This window comes from Pongo abelii, chromosome 4 (genome assembly GCF_028885655.2).
Source record: "Pongo abelii isolate AG06213 chromosome 4, NHGRI_mPonAbe1-v2.0_pri, whole genome shotgun sequence".
Classification (NCBI taxonomy): domain Eukaryota; kingdom Metazoa; phylum Chordata; class Mammalia; order Primates; family Hominidae; genus Pongo; species Pongo abelii.
Window position 1 is genome coordinate 166285758 of NC_071989.2, and position 25870 is coordinate 166311627.

General features: G+C 42.6%; 1 long non-coding RNA gene across 1 annotated transcript; it reads right to left on the minus strand.

The window, feature by feature from the left end:
• Positions 1-8142: 8142 nt before the first annotated feature.
• LOC129059587 (uncharacterized) lies at positions 8143-21426 on the minus strand. The gene is made up of 3 exons (XR_008525578.1): positions 21140-21426; positions 19780-19936; positions 8143-8196 (listed from the first exon to the last, which is right to left on the minus strand). It is a non-coding gene; the product is annotated as an uncharacterized LOC129059587 (long non-coding RNA).
• Positions 21427-25870: the final 4444 nt, after the last annotated feature.

The following is a 25870-nucleotide window of genomic DNA, read 5'->3' on the forward strand; positions in this document are numbered from 1 at the left end:
CATTCTTTTGCCTCATTTCCAAATTTTGGATATTTTTTCTGAACAGTTGCCAAATGTTCAAAAATCAGAGAAAAAAAATTCCTGATTCTGGCTTCTTATGAAAAATTAGAAAGTCAGACAATAGTAAGTCTAAATTCTCCCGTGGTGACAATTGCTTAGAGCTCAATATCAGCTGCTCCTTTTTTTTTCAGCACTGCCCCTAATCTACATCACTCATTTATTTTGCTGGCATTTGATTTTGATATCCCTGCAAAACATGGTGGAAACACAATGCAGAATTTGGAGGAGGAACATGAGCGCAGCTGGTTAGCGCCTATCTCTGTGTCACATCTGATCAGCTCAAGCACCCAGGGCTGGCTTCCCAGAAGTACAACCCAGGCAGTTGCACAGGGCATCATTCTCAGGAGAGCCCCACACTTGATTTAATGCTCTGGTATTGCCATTTTGCAATTCTTAATAATTTTTGGAGAAGGGGGTCTCACATTTTCGTTTTGCATTAGGACCCATATATCATGTAACTGTTTTACAGCCACCTCAAAGTTTGGAATCCACACTTAAAGGTGACCCTCTCATCACCAGATTGCTAAGGAGAGGAGGAGGTAATTCCAGAATCAGAAACCTAGGGGACACTTTAGAAACCATCTTGTCCTGAAGATAAGGTCACCATTTCATTTTATAGCTAGGGCTACTAAGGTCCAGAAAGAGGAAATTGACTTCCTCAAGGTCATGGACAAATCCTGAAAAGGGAGCCAGATTAAAAGTCTGAAGTGTTGAGTCTGCAAGGCTGTGAATACTAAGGCTGCCAGCAAGTTTATGTATCTGATATACCCCTGCATACCAATATGAAAATTCCTGTTTTTCACTTAGCTCAACTTTGGATTGATCTGGTTGAAGCAGGAGAAGGATGTGGATAAAACGGGAAGAGTGGGGGTGTGATCTTTAAACAGATCAAGAAAATTGTGTAAACAGACCCATTTAGAATAAGGATTGTGAAGGGAAAAAATCTTATATATGAACTCCACCCCTACGTTTGTTACAAAGGACAGACCTCCACCTAAACCCCTAAATAAACTGTAGAGGCAAAAGCATTCAGGAAAAACCCAGCAATATACTACCTAATTAAAAATGGCAATCAGCTCAACATCCCTAATCATCAGAGAAATGCAAATCAAAACTATGATGAGATACCATACTCTAGTCAGAATGGCTATTATTAAGTCAGAAAACAACAGATGCTGGCAAGGCTGTGGAGAAAAAGGAATGCCTATACACTGCTGGTGGGAATGTAAATTAGCTCAGCCACTGTGGAAAGCAGTTTGGAGATTTCTCAAAGGACTTAAATAGAACTACCATCAACCCAGCAATGCCATTACTGGGTATATATCCAAAAGAAAATAAATCATTCTACCAAAAAGACATATACGCTTGCATGTTCATTGTGGTGCTATTCACAATAGCAAAGACATGGAATCAACTAACCTAGGTGCCCACCAGTGGTGAATTGGAAAAAGATAATGTGGTCCATATACACCATGAAATACTACGCAGCTATAAAAAAGAATGAAATAATGTTCTTTGCAGCAACATGGATGCAGCTGGAGGCCATTATCCTAAGCAAATTAACGCAGGAACAGAAAACCAAATACTGCATGTTCTCATGAACAAGTGGGAGCTAAACACTGAGTGCATATGGACATAAATATGGAAACAATGGACAATGGGGACTACTAGAGGGGGAAGGGAGGGAGAGGGGCAATGGTTGAAAAAAAAGCTATTGGATACCATGCTTACTACCTGGGTAAGGGGATCATTCATATCCCAAACCTCAGCATCATGTAATATACCCATGTAACAAACCTGCACATGTACCCCTGAATCTAAAATGAAAGTTGAAATTATTGTTTAAAATGGCAATCAATAAAGCACTTAATTTCAGCTGGCTCCACTTAGCCGGAAAACAGCTCGATGACTTGTAGGTCTCGGCTGCCTAGTTTTAGGTCAATGGCTGCACACTCAGAAAGTCGAGTTCCTGTAGCTAGTTGAGTGGTAAGTTGAAGTGAGAATTAGGCAAATAAGTCAGCCCTTGCTCACATCTGCTTTTGTGGTCTGAGTGGGTGGATCTTCCTCTCCTCCCCAACCACTGCTCAGGAATAGTCAAGGACACAAGGCCTGGGTGTAGAACTGCATCATTAAACCCGCTGTGCTTGGCTCAGTGATGGGTATATGGCCCTAAGCTGGACCAATGGGCATCTTCCCCAAGACTCTTGACAGCTCTACCAAAAATTTGCTTTCTTCTCGTCTGAGATGGTAAGCAATGTAAGTTTGGGGCTATGAGTTGTCTTATTGCTGCCATGTCAGGAAAGAACCTGCCTAAAAAATGAAGTCAAACAGTGGTAAGAGATATGGAGAAAGAGAGAGACAAGGTCCTAGTATTATTATTTGAACCTGTGGATTTAGTCATGCCTGAAGTCAGCCCCCTCAACTTTTCAACTACATGAGCCAATAATTTTCTTTTTTGCTCAAGCTAGTCTGAGTTAGAGGTCTATCACTTGTGACTGAAAATATCCCACTCATGCAAAGGCCTCCTCCATTCTAGGCACTGTGCTAGCTGCTGGGATTATAAGAGTGGACAAAGACACATGTCATTCCTATCTTCATGGTACTTAGCGTCTAGTGGGAAAGATGACAGTAAGCAAGTGAGCAAATACACAGATAAGTAAAATATAATAATTACACATTGATATTTGCAAAAAATTGATGCTAAAAGAGAGAATGAGAAAGGAGGACCAGTTTAGACAGCATGGTGGGGTAAGGCTCCCTTGAGTTGTTTTTTGAGCTGAGAGTTTGCCGTATGAAGAACTAGGGTAAGAAAGTTTCAGGTGGCGGAGACAGCAACCGTTCTCAGACTTGAAAGGCCTATATTTATTCCAGGACCTGAAAGAAGGCCTTCATTCATTCACCCATTCAACAAACATCTGTTAGACGGTGTCAAGTGCTAAGTACAAGGAGATAAAAGCAGCCCCTGGAGAGTTGATAAGAGACATTGAAAGCTATACAAATGTTTGAACCATGTTATTCAGCAATTCCACTCCTAGAAATTTAGTCAAAAGAAAAAAACAGGAATTTCTGCAAAAACATAGCTATCAGGATGTTCATTGCAGCATTATTTTTTTTTTAACTCTAATTAAAGTGCCACAAACATACTAAAAGGGTGCACATAGACCGGGTACGGTGGCTCACGCCTGTAATCCCAGCATTTTGGGAGGCCGAGGTGGGCGGATCACCTGAGGTTAGGAGTTAGAGACCAGCCTGGCCAACATGGCAAACCCCGTCTCTTCTAAAAATACGAAAATTAGCCGGATGTGGTGGTGCATACCTCTAATCCCAGCTACTCAGGAGGCTGAGACAGGAAAATTACTTGAACCCAGGAGGTGGAGGTTGCAGTGAGCCGAGATCGTGCCACTGCCCTCCGGCCTGGGTGACAGAGCAAGACTCCGTCTCAAAAAAAAAAAAAAAAAAAGGGTGTACATATCACAGTAAACAGTTCAACTATTTCCATGGCCTGAACACACCCACATTATCAGAAAAGAGAAGAGAACATGCCCTGCACTCCAGAAGTCCCCTTTTGCCACCTTCTAGTTACAAATCCCCCTTCAATCAAGGGTAACTACTAGCCTGACTTCTAATAATATAGATTAATTTTGCCTCTTTTTACTTTAAATAAATAGAATCATCCAGTATGTAACTTGGGGGAAAGGGATACGGGAAGGTCTTGGCTTCTTTTGCTTAAGTTTTGTGTTTGTGAGATTTCACTATATTGTTTATGTAGTTATAGATTGTCTGTTCTGCATAGTATTCCATTATCAGAATGAACCACAGTTTATTCATCTGTTCTACCATTTATAGATATTTGGGTTGTCTCTAGACTGAGACTATTACAAACAGTGCTATTGTGAGCATTCTTTTGATTAACATATATTTGCATTTCTTTTAGGTATATACCTAGGACTGACATTGCTGAGTCATAGTATATGATCAGCTTTAGAAGATACTGTTAAACACTCTAAGAAAATGGTTGTATCCATTTACACCTCAATCAACTTTGTAAGAGAGTTCTGGTTTCTTCACATGGTTGATAACACTTGACATTTTCCATTTTTTAAAAAAGTTTAGCCATCTAGTGGGTTTGTGTTGGTATTGACTTTTGATTTAAACTTTCATTTTCCTGATGGTGAATAACATGATTAGTGAAAACCTTGTCATCTCTTTTTTGGCCATTAGATATCCCCTTTCCTGAGGAGCCTGTTCAAGTCTGTTTTCCATTTTTCAAGTGGGCAAGCTGTTTTTTTCTGTTGGTTTGCAGGAGTTCTTTAAATATCCTGGCTACAAGACTTTGGTCAGTCATATATATGAAAATATATCCTTCCACTTTACAGGGTACGTCTTTACTCTCCTTTGATACAAAGCAATTCTACATTAATATCTTAGAATTCATCATTTTTATGAGCACTACTTTTTGTATCCTATTTAAGAAATTGTTGGCCAGGTGCCGTGGCTCATGCCTGTAATACCAGCACTTTAGAGGCCAAAGCAGACAGACCTCTTGAGCCCAGGAGCTTGAGACCAGCCAGGACAACATGGCAAAACCCCGTCTCTACAAAAAAATACAAAAATTAGTTGGTTGTGGTGGCCCAGGAGGATCACTTGAGCCCGAGAGGCAGAGGTTGTAGTGAGCCAAGATCACACCACTGCACTCCAGCCTAGATGACAGAGCAAGACCTTGTCTCAAAAAAAAAAAAAAAAAAAAAAAAAAGAAAGAAAAGAAATTGTTTCTCACCCCAGGAGCAGAAAAATATTCTATGTTTTTCTCAAAAAACTTTACTACATTCATTTGACGTTTAGATCTATAACCTATCTGAAATTTATCTTTATGATGTGAGGTAGAGATCAAAATATTTTTTCCATATGGCCGTGTTTCCCAAACGGTGCACCAAGTCACCCTTGGGCACTGCAGTAAACTCACAGAGGGGCCATGGGACATTTTACCTTTTTGAGGGAAGCACAGTGACAACTGTTGGATACCATATAAACTGTTAGCTGGAAATCGTTCACAGTTTCAATGTTAAATCATACTCCATTCCCTTCAATGACATGATATTTTTGCAAAGCAGGGTTTTTTGAGGTTGCTATGATAAAAAGTAAATACCATGTGAAATCAGGAAATGAAAATGATGATGTTGTCTGATTCCAAGACCGGAGAAGCTGTGCAGTGCTCAACAGGAGCACAGTCTACAGTCTATTGGTCAATATTGTGGTTACTTAAAAACAAAATACTTTTTCTTTCAATTTACAAGTATTTTTTTTTCCAAACGATTACTACATTGTTAAGATATAATTATTCATTAAGTTGTTTGGATCTAACTACTTAATAAATAGAACTGTTAGGTATTTCTTTTTCTTTCTTTCTTTCTTTTTTTTTTTTTGACAGTCTTGTTCTGTCGCCCAGGCTGAAATGCAGTGGCATGACCTCAGCTCACTGCAACCTCTGCCTCCTGGGTTCAAGTGATCCTCCTGCCTCAGCCACCCAAGTAGCTGGGATTACAGGCATGTGACAGCATGCCCAGCTAATTTTTGTATTTTTAGTAGAGATGGGGTTTCACCATGTTGGCCAGGCTGGTCTCGAACTCCTGACCTCAGGTGGTCCACCTGCCTTGGCCTCCCAAAGTGCTGGGATTAAGAACTGTTAGGTATTTCTTTTGACTGAGGGTTGCCATGAAAAAAATTACTGAGATACTAAAGTTACCATATATGGAGAAATTGTGGGAACCTTACTGAGACAGACAGACCCCAGGGCAGTCCCCACAGTTCCCACCCTAGTGTTTGTGTTCTTCTGTGATCCCTGCTCTTGAGTGTGGATGGAATCCCTGACTTGTTTCTAAGCCATAGAATACAGTAAAGATGACTGATGTATGTGATTGTACGTACAGTACATGACTGTGTTACATTAGATTGTAACACCCAACTTGGGAGGAGACTGCCTCCCCTCTTGGCTTTTAAGAAGCAGGCTGCCTTGTTGCGAGCTACTCTGTGGAGAGGGCCATGTGGAGAGGAGGTGAGGGCAGCCTTAAGCCAACAGCCGGCAACTAACTGAGGCCCTCAGTTTCCATCCTGTAAGGAACTGAATTCTGCCAAAAACCACACAAGTTTGAAGCGGGTTCTTCCCTGGTCCAGCCTCAGAAAAGACTGCAACGCTGGCCACCACCTTTTTATTTTTTAAGATGAGGTCTTTCTCTTTGCCCAGGCTGAAGTGCAGGGGCACAATCACAGCTCACTGCAGCCTCCAATTCCTGGATGCAAGTAATCCTCCTGCCTCAGCCTCCTGAGTAACTGGGACTACAGGTGCACACTACCACTCCCAGCTTTTTTTTTTTTTTTTCAGAGACAGGGGCTTGCTATCTTGTCCAGGCTGGTCTTATATTCCTAGCCTCAAGTGATCCTCCCACCTTGGCCTCCCAAAGTGCTGGGATTACAAGCATGAACTGCTGCACCCGGCTGCTGGCCAACACTTTGACTGCAGCTTTGTGAGACCCTGAGGCAGAGGGCACGGGTAAGCCACGCCCAAACTCTTGTCTACAGAAACTGTAAGATAATAAGTGTGTGTTGTGTTAAGGAGCAAGTTTGTGGTAATATTGTTACACAGCAATAGATAACAAATGTACTCACCATATAGATAACTTACTGATCCAGCATCATTTAGTGAACAGACCATTCTTTGTAGTGTCTAGTCTTTTTCATAATAGAAGTAGAAACCACCAAAATTTCTTTTTTAAAAAATGTTTCACTAGGCCGGGCACGGTGGCTCTCATCTGTAATCCCAGCACTTTGGGAGGCCGAGGCAGGTGGATCACTTGAGGTCAGGAATTTGAGACCAGCCTGACCAACATGGAGAAACTCCATCTCTACTGAAAATACAAAATTAGCCGGGCATGGTGACGCATGCATGTAATCCCAGCTAGTCAAGAGGCTGAGGCAGGAGAATCGCTTGAACCCAGGAGGCAGAGGTTGCAGTGACCTGAGATCGCGCCACTGCACTCCAGCCGAGCAACAAGAGTAAAACTCCATCTCAAAGAAAAAAAAAAAAGTGTTTTATTTCCTTCTTTTTTTGTTTTCCCAGGCTCTTAAAAACCACCAAAATTTCTAATAAAACTTTGATTAATAGACAATGATACATTTCATCCACATGACAGAATAATAGACAACCCATAAAAATTATGTGGAAAATATCTAGTAACATGAAAACGTTTTCACAGTAGATTACTAAGTGAAAAATATGAGTTTAAAATCATACATTCAATTATATTCTACTTGTGTAAAATGTGAGTATTATGTGTATCTGCATTGTTAAAAGACTGTTTAAAAATGCCTTTGGGAGAGAGAGGATTACAGGTGTTCAACAACTTTTTTGTGTGTTTTTAAAATTTTCTACAGAGAAATTGCCAACAAATTTCCTATAGAGAGATCATATTAGCTTATACACATATATATTCATGCACTTTTTTTCCTTAAAATAGAGATGAGGTCTTGCTATGTTGTCCAGGCAGGCCTCAAACTCCTGGCCTCAAGCGATCCTTCCGCCTCAGCCTCCCAAACTTCTAGGATTACATGTATGAGCCTCCATACCTGGTCCACATACTTTTTAAATTAAAAAAAAAACAGTCCCTGTGTTGAAGGAATTTATAGTATAGAAGAAGGAGACAGGGTGTAGACAAATAAGAATGCTGTAACATTAGAGACTATATATTCAGGACCCTTTAGAGACCCAGTGGAAACCATCTTAACACAGAAGGGAAGATATTGGCTCATGGACTTTGATTGGCCTTGCTTGGGTTATATGTCATCCTTGGATAAATTACAATAGACAGAATATGGCATTCTAGGCCAAAATCAGGAGCCTATGCTACAAGCCCTGCCTGTTGTCAGCACCCTGTGGCAAGGGGTGGGAGATGGCAAGATCTTTCCCCTTTTCCCAGAAAAGGGTGCCAGAAGAAGGGGGATGAGAAAGGTAATTGTGGGAGACCAAGCATGAAGCAGTTAGTTTTGCCTGGAGGAGAGGGGCAAAGGCACAGAGGAAGTGATACTCACGCTGGGTGTTCAAAGACGGAGAGGTGTTTCCAGGCAGCTATGTCAGGAGGGCATCTGTAGAGGAAGAGGGGGAGTGTTATGAGCAATGGGGAAGGGATCCAGAGAGATAGTCAGAGGTGAGATCTGGATGTAGCTTCTGGGTCAGGTGAAGGTGTTGAGCCTTCATTCTGAGGGTCATGGGGAGCCCCCCAAAATAAAGATGAGGATGTGTGTGTTTGATTGCCTTTGCTTCTGCAGCAAAATATAGTACCTGGCAAACACTTTTACAAGCAATGATAGTAATAATATGGCTGCCTCCTGCACTAGACTCTACGACTCTCCGATGGCCATGAGGAGGACAGATTTGGGGGCTTTTGACAATAGCCTCCACTAAACCAGTGTGTTTCCAATGTTTTCGACAATGATCCTCAGTAGGAAATACATTTTACATTACAATTAAACTAAATTTCACTGAATTATGTTAAAAAAAAAATCCTTGCCCTGGACTACGGACTCCATCTTGGCAGTGGCCATGACTTATAACTCTTGATAATTACCATAGGTTTGATGTCTGGTGAACTGTCCCATGGTGGGCCCATAATATTACTGTTATACTAAATTCATATTTATTGAATGAACAGGTGCAGATGTTGATAAATGATTCAAAATATTTGCAAACTACAGAGAATTATACAGGTGCAAACAATTGATGTTAGCAACTAACTCAGACCCATATTGATGAGCCTGTATGTTAGACCAATTGCCAGAGCAGGCAGCGGGAGGTGATGCTGAGGGCAGAGGAAGAGGGTAGAGGGAATTTACTGCCCATGGAGGGTGGTTCTCCATGCACCACATTTCAATGATTCATGCTACTTCCTGGGCCACAGTTCTCCTCCATAACCACACATCCTTTTTCACAGACTGTGAGTGATTTCAATAGTATATGAAAACCATGACTCAGATGCTGGAAATCAAAGGGTTTTCTTTGAAGGCCGGAAAAATTTCATCTCAAAGAGAGTGCAACAAACGCACAAGGTAGTCTTTTTCTCTGAATAGAGACATGGGTTTAAAACTAGGAACAGTAAATGACACAGGCACAGAGACGGGAAAAAAAGCCACTGTTTTAGATATCTTGAAAGTGCATTTGGCTCACGGAGGGTCTCCAAGGACCACTTAAGCCCATCCTTTCCATCCCACCTATTGAAGCTTATTGATTAGTACAGTCGCAAAACCCTTCCCACGTGTTCTCTGTAACCAAAGTCCTCTAAGTAAAAAGCCAAGCCCAGGAAACAGCTTTAAAAGGAGAAGTTTACCTAAAGATGAGAAATACTAACTGGGGCTGAGCACTGGCTTCCTCCCAATGTAAATATTCCTGCAAGGTTTAAGGATTGGGATCCCATTTGAAGAAGCACTTGTCGGAAGAAATAATGATTTTCTGTCTTTTTCAAAGAGTCGGAAACCTTTGTGATGAACGAGGTCATCATTAAAGATCTTTAGTTCAGGATTGCACTAACAGTTTGATAGTTACGATGACTGAGGAGAAATTTCCAATACCAATTACATGGAGCCTTTTTCTTTCTTTCTTTTTTTTTTTTTTTGAGACGGAATTTCGCTTTTGTTGCCCAGGCTGGAGTGCAATGGGACGATCTTGGCTCACTGCAACCTCTGCCTCCTGGGTTCAAGCGATTCTCCTGCCTCAGCCTCCCGGGTAGCTGGAATTACAGGCATCTGCCACCAGGCCTGACTAATTTTTGTATTTTTAGTAGGGACGGGGTTTCACCATGTTGGCCAGGCTGGTCAAGAGCTCCTGACCTGAGGTAATCCACCTGCCTCGGCCTCCCAAAAGTGCTGAGATTACAGGCGTGAGGCCTACATGGAACCCTTTTCATTCAACAAACAAGCAGACAGTTAAGATAATATTCTAAAAAGGCCTTAGAGTTCCAGATTAAGGAACCTTGGGACCAGGCTGACTTAGGCTAAATTCCATTCTCTCCCCCATGTCACAGGTAAGATCCATGCCTTGGAAGTTAGGTAGTTTTTGCCCTGAACATCTTCAGTAATCAGCTTGAATTTTCTAAATGCAACTTCATCATTCTGCAAATCAGCAAGACTCACTTCAAACACATGACCCTTCAGACCACCAGGTGCAATTTTGGTTCCCTGGGTCCTGGTGACTAGTGTCTTTCCAGTATTTCTTGTACTGAACATAGCATGTGCTTTCACATCATACCAATCTTTCTTAGAAAATGGATCAACCAGCCAGGGGTGGTGGCTCACACCTGTAATCCTAGCACTTTGGGAGGCCGAGGCAGGTGGATCACCTGAGGTCAGGAGTTCAAGACCAGCCTGACCAAGATGGTGAAACCCCGTCTCTACTAAAAATAGAAAAATTAGACAGGGCGCAGTGACTCACGCCTGTAATCCCGGCATTTTGGGAGGCCATGGCGGGTGAATCACCTGAGGTCAGGAATTTGAGACCAGGCTGGCCAACATGGGGAAACCCCCGTCTCTACTAAAAATACAAAAACTTAGCTGTGCGTGGTGGCACACGCCTGTAATTCCAGCTACATGGGAGGCAGAGGCAGGATAATTGCTTGAACCTGGGAGGCAGAGGTTGCAGTGAGCCGAGATCATGCCATTGCACTCTAGCCTGGGCGACAGAGTGAGACGCTATCTCAAAAAAAGCAAAAAAAAATAGCCAGGCATGGTAGCAGGCACCTGTAATCCCAGCTGCTCAGGAGGCTGAGGCATGAGAATTACTTGAACCCGGGAGGTGGAGGTTGCAGTGAGCTGAGATCACACCATTGCATTCCAGCCAGGGGGATAGAGCAAAACTGTCTCAAAAAAAAAAAAAAAAGAAAGAAAGAAAAAGAAAAAAAGAAAATGGATCAGCCACTTCTTGGCTCCCTTTTTCCTGTCTTTCGTAAGGTGCTTGTTCTTGCCAACCACGATGTTGCTGCTCAGAATGATCTTTTCAATAAACGGTACTGAAACAACTGGACAGCCATATGAAAAAAATGAACTTCAACCTTTAGCTCACATCATACACAAAAATTAATTTGAAATAAGTAATAGAGACAAAAGTTGTGAAAATAAGTACATTCAAAAGCTGTTGGAACCCCCAAAACACTTTTTTTTTGTGGCAAAGTCCCACCTCAGCCTCCGAGTAGCTGGGACTATAGGTGCGCACCACCACACCCGGCTAATTTTTGTATTTTTTTGTAGAGACAGGGTTTCACCATGTTGCCCAGGCTGGTCTTGAGTTCCTGAGCACAAGCAATCTGACCACCTTGGCTTTCCAGCTTGCTGGGATTATAGGTATGTGCCACCACACCTGGCTTCCAAAAAGACTTTAAACCTTGAGAGAGAACTGACTGTGATCTGAGTCACTTAGCATGTAGTTGCAACTTCTGCTTCTTAGATTATAGATCAACTCTCTTTTCTCATTGTTCTTGGGCTATAAATGACTGGGAGAGACCAGAGACCAGATGTCCTCCCCTTCTAATCACTGACCTTTGTTATAGATTGTCTCCTGCATTATTCTGTACCTAACTCAAACCAGATGGTGCAAAAGACCTCATGACTGTTTCATCTTCATGACTGTTCATACGGAACATTCAGTGGAATGTTAAGTATATCTTTCCTGAAAGAAAAAGATGACCTTCACCAATCAAACCATTGTAATTATGCATTAGGCCTTACATAAGGCCGGACATGGTGGCTCACAGCACTTTGGGAAACCAAGGTGGGAAAATCACTGGAGCCCAGGAGTTTAAGGCCAGCCTGGGCAACATGGCGAAACCCTGTGTCTACAAAAAATTGACTGGTCATGATGGCACACACCTGTAGTCCCAGCTACTCAGCAGACTGCGGTGGGAGGATCACCTGATCTCAGGAGGTCGAGCCTGTAGTGAACCCTGATGGTGCCACTGCATTCCAGCCTAGGTTGCAGAATGAAAGTCTGTCTCAGGAAAAAAAAAAAAAAAAAAAAAGTCTTGTATAAAAAAAGTTAAAATTCTGATTTTTTCTCCTAAACTTTGTCTATGTAAACCACTCCAAACTTCTGCACTTCAGAGAACATCAGTACAATTCCATCTTTCGAATTTGTGCTTCCTGAGTGGCTGTCCTCAAGCTTTGTGCTCAAAAAAACTCTACATTTAATCATATTTTCTAAATTTTGTTATTTTAGGTTGACAAAGTAAAAGCTAAAACTATAAAACTTCTAGAAAAAAAAATAGGAGAAAATGTTCACAAACTACAGCCTTGTGGTAGACAAAGATTTCCCGGACAGGACACAAAAGTATAAACCATAAGAGAGAGAAAAAAAAAGATAAATTAGACTTCATTAAAATTTAAAAATTGCCTGTACTTTGAAAGATACTATTAAGAAACTGAAAAGGCAGGCCACAGTCTGGAAGAAAATATTTGCAATGCAAATATTAGATAAAGGACTTGTACCCAACATACATAAAGAACTCTTAAAATTCAATGACAGAAAGCAACTCACAAAAAAAAGAAGATTTAAACAAACCCTTCAAAAAAGATGATATATGAATGGCCAGCAAATACATGAAAAGATGTTCAACATTATTAGTTATCAGGGAATTGTAAAGTAAGGCCACTGTGAGATATCACTTAGAAGAATATTCAGCTTTAGAAAACAGTTTGGCAGTTTATTTATCCCTTACCCTATGACCCAGCAATTCAACTCCCAGGTATTTACTAGCCTGAGAGAAATGAATCACCTAAGCCCTTTATTTAGCTTCTCACAAGTTCACTGATTCACTCTGTGACATTGGCCAGGTTCTTCCCATCTCTGGCCCTGTTTTCCATCTGTGGAAAGCAGATGCATGGGTTGGGCTAAGTCAGGGATGGCAAACGACTTTTATCTTCAGTACAAACTCCTTATCACTGCCAGGGACTGCCCAGACTACCTCTGTGATGAGAAGGAATGTCTGATAGAAAGTGAGAGCTCTGTGACCCACTAACAATCTCTGCTAGAGACATGACAATGACCCAGAAAGGCCACATACTTCCTATGTGCTATATGCCCACAAAAAGATTTGTGCATGAATGTGCATAGCAACTGTATTCATAGCAATCGAAAACTGGCAATAACTCAAATTCCAGATAGATTGTGGTACATCCACACAATAGTTTATTACCCAGTAATATGAAAGCTATTAATATATGCAACAACATTGATGATTCCTTTCTTCATATTGAGTGAAGGAAATCAGAAACAACTCTATGAGTCAATGTATGTGAAACTTCCAGAAAAGGCAAAACTAAGCTATACTGACAGGAAGATCTGTGGTTGCCTGGGGCTGGGGTGAGAGAGGGGGCTGGCTGGAGGTGGCAGGAGACTTCTGAGGGAATGGAAATGTTCTAAATTTTGATTGGGGCAGGTGCAGACGTTTGTCAAGATTCATCAAGTTGTGGCAGGGGGCAGTGGTTCATGCCTGTAATCCCAGCACTTTGGGAGGCTGAGATGGGCAGATCACTTCAGATGAGGAGTTCGAGACCAGCCTGGCCAACATGGCGAGACCCCGTTTCTACTAAAAATTCAAAAATTAGCTGGGTTGGTGGTGGGCACTTGTAGTCCCAGCTACTTGGGAGGCTGGGGCAGGAGAATATCTTGAACCCTGGAGACGGAGGTTGCAGTGAGCCGATTGAGCCACTGCACTCCAGCCTGGGTGACCGAGTGAGACTCAATCTCAAAAAAAAAAAAAATTATCAAGTGATATGTGCACTTAAAATGGATATATATTAATATATGTCGATTGTACCTCAAAAAATGATTTTTACAAAAGTAGCTTTGAAACATAATGAACTGTTCCACAAGCACGTGGCAGGAAAAGGGCCTGCTGCCAGGTATGCTGTGGGAGAAACATGGAAGTGAGAAAGGACCGGGCACCTTCAGAAACACATTCGTTTGTAAAATCGCTCTCAGCTTTGCCAAGACCTTTCAGGCGCGCTCGGAGAGGCTGGCCAATTGCTTCTCAGATCCCCTGTTAGAAATTTGACCATGGGCCTAACAGGAACAGGGCTGCCACGGAGCATGGAGAGAGGGCCTGGAGCCGAGGACAGATCATTGCTGACTTGGTTCTGAGTTCTCCATAAAAAACCTCATGGCCTTTCTCCTCCTCCAGCCTCACGTGCCCCAGCTCACTTCCTTAAGAATCTAGGCTCACAGCACGCAGGCAGGCAGCCATCAACCCTGAGCCCCTTCTCCTTCTCCTTAGGGGAGAAAGCACTAGATGGAATAAGTCCTGTCAGTCCCAGCATTCAGACATTCTCATAAGTACTGTTCTTTTAAAAAGCTGGAAAGTTGGGTTAAGGAGTTTGGGGCTATTATTAGTGCCAAACACTATAAAAAGGAAATACCACTGATAATCTTAGATGGCTGTATTTTCATACGGGGGTAATTCAAGCTTCCTTCTTAGAGTTCTCAGTCATAAGAAACCCTTCATAAAAATACTCCCTCGGGCCATAGCCTCAAACCTAGCATTGCTCAAATCCTTTGGGACTATTCAAGTCAGGACTGACCGGGAGAACTCAGCTGGCATTTTTTAGCCCATTTTTATGGCTGCCTCCTCCTGAGTTGCTCGTGTTGTTCTACCAGAGGAAAATAACTAATGATTCAACCTATGCACAAATATTTATTTGCACTGCTTATATGGAGGCGGCATAGCAAAGGGCCTTAGGGGGCAGGCTCTTGTCAGGTTTAGCTGAGCTCTGTCCCTGTGTGGCATCATGTAAGTTGCTCTTCCTTTCTGAGCTTCCCCTACAAAATGAGCTGTCAATCCTAGGAGCTAATGCCTGGTGCCTGCCACTTAGTAAACTCTACACGAATATTAATTTGTTATTACTATCAATGTTATGCATTCAGTTACATCCACCATGGGTACAGCAAAAATGCCGTTTCACTTTTGAGAATCCTACATTCCACCTTGCTACGCAAAGCATACAGAGAGGAGAATAAGAGAACAACAGAAGTGATGATACCCTACCCTGTGATGAAGAAGCTGCTAAAAAGCATCTCCTTTCATCTTTCATACACTGCAGGTCCAGTGCTTTGAGTGTTATTGAGAAGCAATATGTCAATATGTGTCAAAAGTCCTTAAAATGTGTTTGCCCTTTGACCCAGATTCCCTCTAGAAATTTTCATAAGAAAACAATTACATTTGTGAGCAGAGATTTCTCTTGGATATTACTGAGAGTAGCAAAAATTTGGTAACAGTCTGTCTGAATGACTAACAACGGAAGTTAAATGCATATTTAGACATTATGATTGATGAACATTTATGCAAAGCAGGTCACAAAACAATAAGTGCAGTGTAGGTCCATTTCAAGGGTATAACCTGAAATAGGATTTTTAAATCAATACATAATAATTGTGCATATTTGTGTGGTACATATAATTTGATACAGGCTTATAATGTGTGATGATCAAATCTGGGTAATTAGCATATCCATCACCTCAAACATGTATCATTTCTTTGTGTTGGGAACATTTCAAATTTTCTCTTCTAGCTATTTTGAAATACGCAATAAATTATTGTTAACTGTAGTCACCCTACTGTACTATTGAGCACTAGAACTTATTCCCTTCTATCTAACTGTATGTTCAGACCCATTAGACAACCTCTGTTCATCCCCCTCCTTCCCCACAAATAGTGGTTTTTTTTTTATTTTGTTCGCCTTCAGAAACACATTAGTTTTATGAGAAGGAATCTTGCTCTGTCTCCCAGGCTGAAGTACAGTGGCGCAATCTCGGCTCACTGCAACCTCCACCTTCTGGATTTAAGAAATTCTCCTGCCTCAGCCTCCCGAGTAGCTGGGATTACAGGCATACCACGCCCGGCTAATTTTTGTTTTTGTTTTTGTTTTTTTCAGTAGAGATGGGGTTTCACCATGTTGGCCAGGCTGGTCTCAAACTCCTGACCTCAAGCGATCCCGCCCGCCTCAGCCTCCCAAAGTGCTGGGATTACAATCATGAGCCACTGTGCCTGGCCTGAAATCGTGTTTTTGTTAAGGATTTATTGTAACCAGAAACTCTAAGAAGGAAGATTCAATTATTTCCATATTACAGATAATATCTATATACATATATATATATATAGAAAAGGTATATAGACCTTAGTCACCAATGGTTTCATTATGTATGAGTATTTGAGTGGGTTTTTTTTTTGTTTCATTTATTTGTACTTCTATAGAGTGAGTATTGCTTTTAGATAAGGAAAAAAACCAGAAAATTAGGAAAAGCCAATTCAAATAATCTAGAAAACCTAAAGAGAGAACAAATACAGCACAACAGGCGAAGTAAGCAGTAATATGGTTTTTCCTTGACATTTGTAAGAATTCTAGGCCTTTTATTTAGCTTCCCACAAATTCACTGATTCATTCTGTGACATTGGCCAGGTTCTTCCCATCTCTGGCCGTGTTTTCTATCTGTGGAAAGCAGATGCATGAGTTGGGCTAGGTCAGGGATGGCAAACGACTTTTGTCTTGAGTACAAACCCCTTATCACTGCCCGGGGCTGCCCAGACCACCTCTGTGATGAGAAGGAATGTCTGATAGAAGGTGAGAGCTCTGTGACCCACTAACAATGTCTGCTAGAGACATGAGAATGAGGAATGACCTAGAAAGGCTAGCCACTTCCTGTATATTCCATAATGTAAAGGGCTCGTACAACTCTATGAGTCTGGCACATCTTTAAGCAAAAATATTAATCTGAATTTGGAAAGTCATAGGGGTTGGGGGTACCTAACTACATGTATTCATTTTTGGTTAGGTTGCACTGAATCACTAATTTTCCATCTTACTTCACAGACCTCAAGACATAACTTAGGATTTACTAAAGTAGAAAATGGTCATGGTGGTGGTGTCTCAATTGTATTTGCACCCATTATGTCCAATCCCAAGGACAAGGAATAGATCTGCAGCTGTTGTTTCAGCCTCTTCAACCTGAAACGATCTGAAAGCCACAGCTGTTGCAGGCATAAACCTGATCCTGGCTTTGTCCTTGGTTTATGTCTCATGTTTTGGGGAACTCCGAAAGCCACTCTTCTGGGGTTGATTCAGAGAAGGCCACCTTTAATCATTACCCTCCTGGAAAGCAGAAGTGCTAAATGCACATTTGTTAGTGGACTTTCCAGCATGGAGTGGGACCCATTCCTGTCTTGACTCAAGGCCCACAGAGGAGAGATGACATTCCTAAAGTCACGCATGAAGTTCAATCTACACCCAGCTTTGCCTGCAGGCAAGCAAACATGGATTCTTTGGTAAAAATCCACATCAGGCTGTCAGCGGCTTGCTATTTGGAGGACGGGGCAGTCTGAAGGGCTTGACTGCATCTCAGCTGAACCACACTAATCTACCATAGCTTCCACAGAGAACAGCAGGCTGTTTTCAGGCATCTCAGCAACAGCTGTGCCTTCAAACCAAGACACTTCAGAAAAATGATCCGAAAGTGGGCCGGGTGTTTCAGCAGGATTTGGTGGGACTTTCCTACTCAAATGGCCCTTTGTGTGCTTTTAAAAGACAAGGCATTAGCCTCGCGCGTGGCTAAAGCATGATGGATGACTTGGAGTTCTCCACTTACATTTGGCTGGTGGCCACAGAGGAACCGTCAAAACGCCTGGGTATTGGATGGACAGTACCTGGCTTGTTCAGACTTGTTTCTGATGGAGTGAGAGGATCCCGGGGCTTTTGCTCTGCCCAGGTTTGATAAACTAAACACGGCCAGGCTGTTAAAAAGCTGACTCAAGGGTTCCTCTCACGGCAGCAAAATTCAGTGTCCTGAATCCATAGCCTCTTTAATCATCTTTGTTTATATTCAGCATCTTTATCTACTTCAGGGTTACTCTGATCTCTGCCCATTAGTTGCAAGATGTGTGTGGTCCTGCCCAAGACTTGGGCATCAGGAGCACAGGGCCTGTGCTCATGTCGCTTCTACCCAGCTCCATGAAGTCACCTGCTTGATCCTTTTACCTTCTCAGTAAGATGTTTGGCAAGTGAGAGTGAATCTGGATTCGTCAGTTCTCCAGACAGTCTTGTCAGGCCAGAGGGAGTCAGAAGTTGACCTTCTGCACCATGCTGGCACCATTATGTGAGAGTATGCAGCACTCTCAGGCAGGAGCTAGCTAGGGTAAATTATTAGGCTCTTTTCTGGCAGACCTGGGTCCTGCTCTTCCATTTAAGAGGAGCTGTTTACGTCAATTGCTCCTCACTGGGCCTCAGTTTGTTCACCTTTCACTTGTGTTTTTCATGAAGCTCAAAGGAGAAAGCAAAGTGTTCTGAATGACTTTATACAAACATGAGGAGGTGGTAGTGGCCAGTACCCTCCTAACAATTGTCCCATCACATCTTGAGGAGAGAGAGAAGCTAAATACTAGAGCAAGTGGACACTTAAGTAAGATAAACTTATTTCCCTTCTAATCATTTTTTCAAGCTTGGCCTTGTTCTAGCAGCTTGGAGGATTTCAACTGGGTGTCCCAGAGACATATAAAATAGAGCAGAGAGGGGATGCATTGATCTATCGCTAATAACACAAGAGGGAAATACTGGAACATAACTACTGCTAATAATAATGACAAACACGTTAGTATTTATTATCACCCAACACTGTGTATAATCATTAACCTTCCACAGCAATCCTGTGAGGTATGTACAACTATTATTCTTATTGTACGGAAAACTGAAGTTCAGAGAGGCAAAGTTACTTACACAGTGTCACACAGCCCTAAAAGTGATGGAGCCAGGAGTCTTTCCTAGATATGCCTGATCCCAAAGCTGATAGGGGAAAAATGTGCAGTATGAGAAGCATTCCCTGGGCTTCACGATGTTGACTAACTTCTTTTTCTTCTTCTTTTTTTTTTTTTTTTTTTAATCATTATCAGGCAGCCTCCCAGCCAGAGTAGGCTCAGGGACTTCCTTGACTGGCTTCTTGCGTCACACGACGGGCCTGTTTATATGTCCCTGAGTTTGTCCAGACTAATTCGCAATAAATAAAAACCCACTACCACCACAACCAAAAACAAAAGCAAAAACAAAAACCTTGAACTAGCGAACTGTTCAAGAACTAGTGAGGATGAGCCCTGCAGGAAATGGAACCAAAGACTCAAACAGAGTCGGGCTCTATGTCTTCCTGTCTCTGCTTCTTTGTTGTGATGATTTGCTCCTCCCAAAGATGGGTTTTACCCAAATCCCAGAGAACACGGCCACAAGGAGATCCAGACTCACATTCTTAGAGAATCATTTTCCATGAGGAAAGCAAAGTTGCCTGCCCTGGAATGTCCACTTAGAAAAATCCTTGTGAAGGCTCTGACTGGCCTGCTGGGTAGGACACCAAGCCCTGGGCCAGTCGCTGTGACTGGGTGCACTATTGTGATCAGCCGCACCAGAACTAGAGGATCTCTCAAAGGAGCAGGCAGGAGTGGGGGTGGTTATCACAAGCAGACAGGCAAGGTAGCAGGGATCCATTGTGCTCTGGCAGGTGGCGATGGAATTAGGGATGCCTTGGTGGCCCCTTTAATCTTGCAGCTGCCTTTCATGTTTTCTTCCAATCCTAAGCTAGCTCAGGATCTGGACAGGGCGTTCGTATCTATGGAAGAAAGGACTTAACCTGAGAGTTCTACTTGACGTGGATCTTACCCCAGGATTGTTTGTCAGCAAGGTTAACGTGGAAGAGCAGAAAGAGTGCTGAGTTTGGAGGCAGACAGACTTGAGTTCAGGTCTTAATTCTTCATCACTTGTGGGGTGGTGTTGGATATGTCGCTTCACCTCTGTAAGTCTTCGATTTTTTCATTGGCTAAATAAAGATGATAACACTTATTTACAAGCTTGTTGTAAGGACTAAGTGAGATAATCACATAAACCATTAGATATAGTGGCATATACTAGGTGCTCAATAAAGTGTACCTTCTACTAATTAATTCAACAAATATTTACTGAGCATGCAATACATTGCAGGCACAGTGGTAGGTGTTAGGGATAATGCATTGAGCAACAGATATAATGTTCCCATTCTTCTGGAGCTTCTAGTAGTGGGGGTTCGTGGGGAAAAAATAAGTGAGGAAATAAAACAATTACAGGTAATAATGAGTGCTTTGAAAACAATAACATTCCCTTTTTTTTTTTTTTTTTTTTTGAGACAAGTTCTGACTCTTTTGCCCAGGCTGGAGTGCAGTGGCACAATCTCAGCTCGCTGCAGCCTCTGCCTCCCACACTCAAGCAGTCCTCCCACCTTAGCCCCCTGAGTAGCTGGGACTACAGGCGTGTGCCACCATGCCTGCTAATTTTTGTGCTTTTTGTAGAGATGGGGTTTCACCACGTTGCCCAGGCTGGTCTCAAACTCCTGGACTCAAGTGATCCACCTGCCTCAGCCTTCCAAATTACTAGGATTACAGGCATGAGCCACCACTCCTGGCCAGAAAAAATGAAATTATTTTTATTTTTATATTTATTATTAGTGTGAAAACCCTCCTGCAACGATGTTTGAAACTCCCTATTCAGTCTCTCACCACCCATTTATCTATGTGTTGGGAACCATTCTTAGAGTACAACAATTGCTTCAAGCTTGACTTTGGAAAGGGACTGAACTATTAGCTCTGAAAATGACATGAAAGAAAGGCAAGGAAAATGGGTTGTTGATAGGAGCAAAATCCCGATGTTATCCCTTAGCTCCCAAATTCCTTTTTTTTTTTTTCGAGATGGAGTCTTGCTCTGTCACCCAGGCTGGAGTGCAGTGGCATGATCTCCACTCACTGCAACCTCCACCTCCCAGGTTCAAGCAATTCTCCTGCCTCAGCCTCCCGAGTGGCTGGGATTACAGGTGCGTGCCACCATATCTGGCTAATTTTTGTATTTTTAGTAGAGATGGAGTTTCACCATGTTGGCCAGGCTGATCTCAAACTCCTGACCTGTGATCCGCCCACCTCGGCCTCCCAAAGTGCTGAGATTACAGGTGTGAGCCACCGTGCCCGTCCCCAAATTCCATTTTGCAAATCATTACCTGGTGGGTTTCAAAATCACCTCGGAAGCCTTTAAAAGATACAGATTCTCAGGTTGCATTCCAAATATTCAAATGCCAGTAGTTCAGGGAATTTTTTTTTTCCTCTTTCTTTTATTTTTAAGTTTTGTGGTAATTTATATGGGCAATCAGACATAAGAAGCACTGCTTGCCAGCCAGCCTATGAATTCCATTAGTCAGGTTGAGAATACAGGGCTGCATCTGTACTCTGCTAGTCAATGTATACTTCTTTTTCTAGTTTCTAAGAGAAGAAATGGGTCATGGTTGGCCCCCAGGGAGCTTAGAATCTAGGGGGAGATATAAACAAAGTTGCTATGGGAACACAAAGCAGGAACAATTAGCCTTTGAAAATTAGAGAATACTTTCTGGAGGGAAGAATTCTGAATGAATTAGAATTTGGTTCAGTTGCATGTGACACAGAATACAAGATTATAGTGGATTAAACTAGGTAGAAATATATTTTTCTCTCATATAAAAGTCCCGAGGAAAGTAATCTAGTTTTTTGACCCTCCTCAGCATGAGTCTTTTGTGGTCCAAAAGGGTTGCCCACATTCCAACCATCACTTCCATATTCCTGACAGTAGGAAGGACAAAAGGGCAGAGAAGGGCATAATCTCTCCCTTTAAAAATATTTTCTGGAAGGTGTACATGAAACTTCCATTGTAATGGTATAGTCCAGAACTTAGGTACTTGGTCACACCTTGCCTCAGGAGATGAAACAAAGTCTTTATTCAGAATGGCTATGTACATAACTAAAAACTCAGGTTCTATTACTAAAAAAGAAAAGGAAAGCAGCCATTGGGAAACAACTGGTAGACCTCTACACTGAGATATTAAGAATGAGTAGCAATCAGGCAGGGGAAGTCACATAGCAAAGACTGTCCAAGAAGGAGAACTAATGCGTATCATGTCCCCCTTGGCAGAAGGGACACCAAGAAGCACCCTTCTTTCTACATCTTCGTTCTCATCCTGCATGTTTTGATCTAAAGCCCTCCTGGATAATGAAACCCCATCTCTACTAAAAATATAAAAATTAGCTAAGCATAGTGTTGGGGACCTGTAATCTCAGCTACTTGGGAGGTTGAGGCAGAATAATTACTTGAACCTGGGAGGCAGAGGTTGCAGAGAGCTGAGATCACTCAACTGCACTCCAGCCTGGGTAACAGAGGGAGACTCTGTCTCAAAAATAAATAAATAAATGAAAAATAAAGTCCTCCTGGGATGAGTCTGCCGGCCCTATCTATTCAGTGCTTGGATTTACAGTGACCTCAGCACAATTCTGACCTCAAAGCCCTTCATGTCACTGGAATGATGGCTGCTTCGAGAAAACCCTGCTTTTTCATCTGTCAGTAAGAGAACTCACTCTAAGATCTCATCATTGACATTTACCAGGACAAATTTCTGAAATCTCTTTAGAAGAAATGACAATCCCAACTCTTCGATATGATTAGTTATGGCATATCTGCCTGAAGCAATATTATACAAACATGGAAGGTGATCATTTATGAAAGCATGGAGTATGAGAAACAGCTCATGACAAAATATTGAGAAAATGCGAGACTGTGCATGTGTTGTGATTATAATCATGTGAAAAATGTGTGTGTATATAAACAAATATTAGAAAGAGCATCATAAAATAAAAATGATTACTGGATGGTTAAAAGCTTTTTTCTCCTTGGAAAATTCCCTTTAGTGTGGTTATGTTGTTTTCATAAATAAAATTTGAAAATAAGTCTTGCTAGCATTACGTGTTGTCAAAAAAAATTTTATGGTGTCAATGGTAAATATACATAAGAATCACCTGAAAAGCTTACTAAAAATGCATATTCACAGGCTCCAGCCCAAGAAATTCTGATTCTATAGGTCTGAGGACTGGCTGCATTTTTAACAAGCATCCAGAGTCATTTTGTTAGAAGTGGTGCGTTGACCACATTTGAAAAACACTGCCATAGATGGTGTCTCAGAGTCACCTAAAAATAGAGTTGGGACATTATCTGTGCCAAAACAGCCTAGCTTTGTGTTGCACCAAAAACTCTAAGCCAGGCCGGGAGCAGTGGCTCATGCCTGTAATCTAAGCACTTTGGGAAGCCAAGGTGGATGGATGACCTGAGGTCAGGAGTTTGATACCGGCCTGGACAACATGGTGAAACCCCGTCTCTACTAAAAACACAAAAATTAGCCGGGCATGGTGGCGGGAGCCTATAATCTCAGCTACTCAGGAGACTGAGGCAGGAGAATTACTTGAACCCAGGTGTGGGGGGACGGAGGTTGCAGTGAGCTGAGATTGCGCCACTTCACTCTAGCCTGGGCAAAAGAATGAAACTGCGTCTCAAAAAAAAAAAAAAAATACTCTAGGCCAATATTCCTCTATCATTGTTGGGGAAACAGTAAGAAAATTTAAAACAAACACTCCATGTTAAGAAAAATGCACTCTCCCTGGTTTGTAAAATGAAATATCACTAAAAGGTACAGCTTTGATGATTTTTCTTTGAGTCTTCCAAGTAAACTTAAAGCTGTCTGATAAAAGCAACCCAATTTTGAACAGTTACATTTCTCCAGTTCCCTTAGAGTCCCACACTTCCTGAGTCTTATTTCGTGCCTTCCTAACAGGTGCCACACAAGTTCAGCTGTAATCTGCCTTCAAGTGTAAGGCATGGTAATTTCAAGCCCTACAGCTAGGTAACGTACTCTGCATAAGCCAGCCTTCTGAATAATTCAATATTCATTTTCCTATTAGTGATGTAGGATTTTTCTTCTTGGTCACTTTGCAGGCTGGGGACCCCTGGCTGGTGACGCCCCGCCTAGACCTCGCTCAGCCACGCTGGCATACCCCAGCTCACCTGTGTGATAGTTTGTACCCATATTGGGCGGTTCTTGAGCTCTTGTACCACACCCAAGAAGAATGAAGATAGGCAGGACATTGAAAGGTGAGGAGGGCAGAGAAGACTTTTATTAAGTGATGACACAGCTTTTAGCAGAGAGGGGACATGGGGCTGGTCCCCCTACCCGAAGACAGGAAAGTTCTTCGTGTGGCAGGTTCTGCCTTTTATGAACTCAGAATAAGGATTATGTGCTGATTGGTTTGTGAGTATGCAAAAAAGGTTAAACAAAGATACCACTCAAAGGTGGGCATGATAGTGTAGAAAACCAATTAGGAAAGGGTAGGTATATATAAAATAGGTGAAGGGTAAGGACCAATCAGAGGAAAGCGAACCAAACGGGAAGACAAGTTCTCAATCCAGTCCGAAGATTTAACTTGTAGCTTGGCTTTCGGGCTTTGTCTCCGGCTTGGAGTGGGGTTTTACCACAGGCCCACCCCTATCTGCCTAGGCATTTGGCGGCCGCCTGCCGCTCTCATTAGGGTGACCAACTCATCACAGTTTGCCCAGGAGTTTCCCGATGTTAGCACTTGAAAGTCTTATGTTTGGGAACCCCCTGCTCCTCAGTCCTGTGCAAACCAAGACCGGGACAGTTGGTCACCCTAACCTTCCATACAGCTTAAAAGAAAAGACATTCTCCAGGAGGAGGAGTCAGCCTCCACAGTGTCCCCAGGGAGCACAGGCAAAAACTTAGCTTTCTAAAGAAAAAAAAATACAGGTAAGGTGCTGTTCTATAGATTAGATAGATAGATAGATAGACATTTTTTGAGACGGAGTCTCGCTCTGTCACCAGGCTGGAGTGCAGTGGTGCGATCTTGGCTCACTGCAACCTCCAACTCGCTGGTTCATGCGATTCTCCTGCCTCAGCCTCCTGAGTAGCTGGAATTACAGGCGCGCATCACCATGCCTGGCTAATTTTTGTATTTTTAGTACAGACGGGGTTTCACCATGTTGGCCAGAATGGACTCGATCTCCTGACCTCGTGGTCCGCCTGCCTCAGCCTCTCAAAGTGCTGGGATTACAGGCGTGAGCCACCGTGCCGGACCTGCTGTTCATTATTTTAAGAAATAGGACATTTCGGGCAGGGTGCGGTGGCTCACGCCTGTAATCCCAGCACTTTGGGAGGCCAAGACAGACGTATCACTTGAGGTCAGGAGTTCAAGACCAGCCTGGCCAACATGGTGAAACGCCATCTCTACTAAAAAAAAGATACAAAAATTAGCTGGGAGTGGTGGCACATGCCTGTAATCCCAGCTACTCGGGAGGCTGAGGCAGGAGAATCACTTGAACTGGGGAGGTGGAGGTTGCAGTGAGCTGAGATCGCGGAACTGCACTCCAGCTGGGGCGACAGAGTGAGACTCCATCAAAAAAAAAAAGAAAAGAAAGAGAAGAAAAGAGAAGAGAAGGGGAGGGGAGGGGAGGGGAGGGGAGGGGAGGGGAGGGGACATTTCGGCCAGGCACAGTGGCTCACGCCTGTAATCCCAGCACTTTGTGAAGCCAAGGCGGGCAGATCACTTGAGGTCAGGAGTTTGAGACCAGCCTGGCCAACACGGTGAAACCCCATCTCTACTAAAAATACAAAAATTTAGCTGGGCGTGGTGGCGCACTCCTGTAATCCCTCCCAGCTACTCGGGAGGCTGAGGCAGGAGAATCGCTTGAACCCAGAAGGCAAAGGTTGCAGTGAGCTGAGATTGCACCATTGCACTCCAGCCTGGGCAACAAGAGCGAAACTCCACCTGAAAAAATTAAAAATTAAAAAAAATATATAAAAAAGAAGATTACCCTTAAGTGGTTTCAGAGAAGGAGCCAGAGATGTAAAGGTGTTGTAAGCACT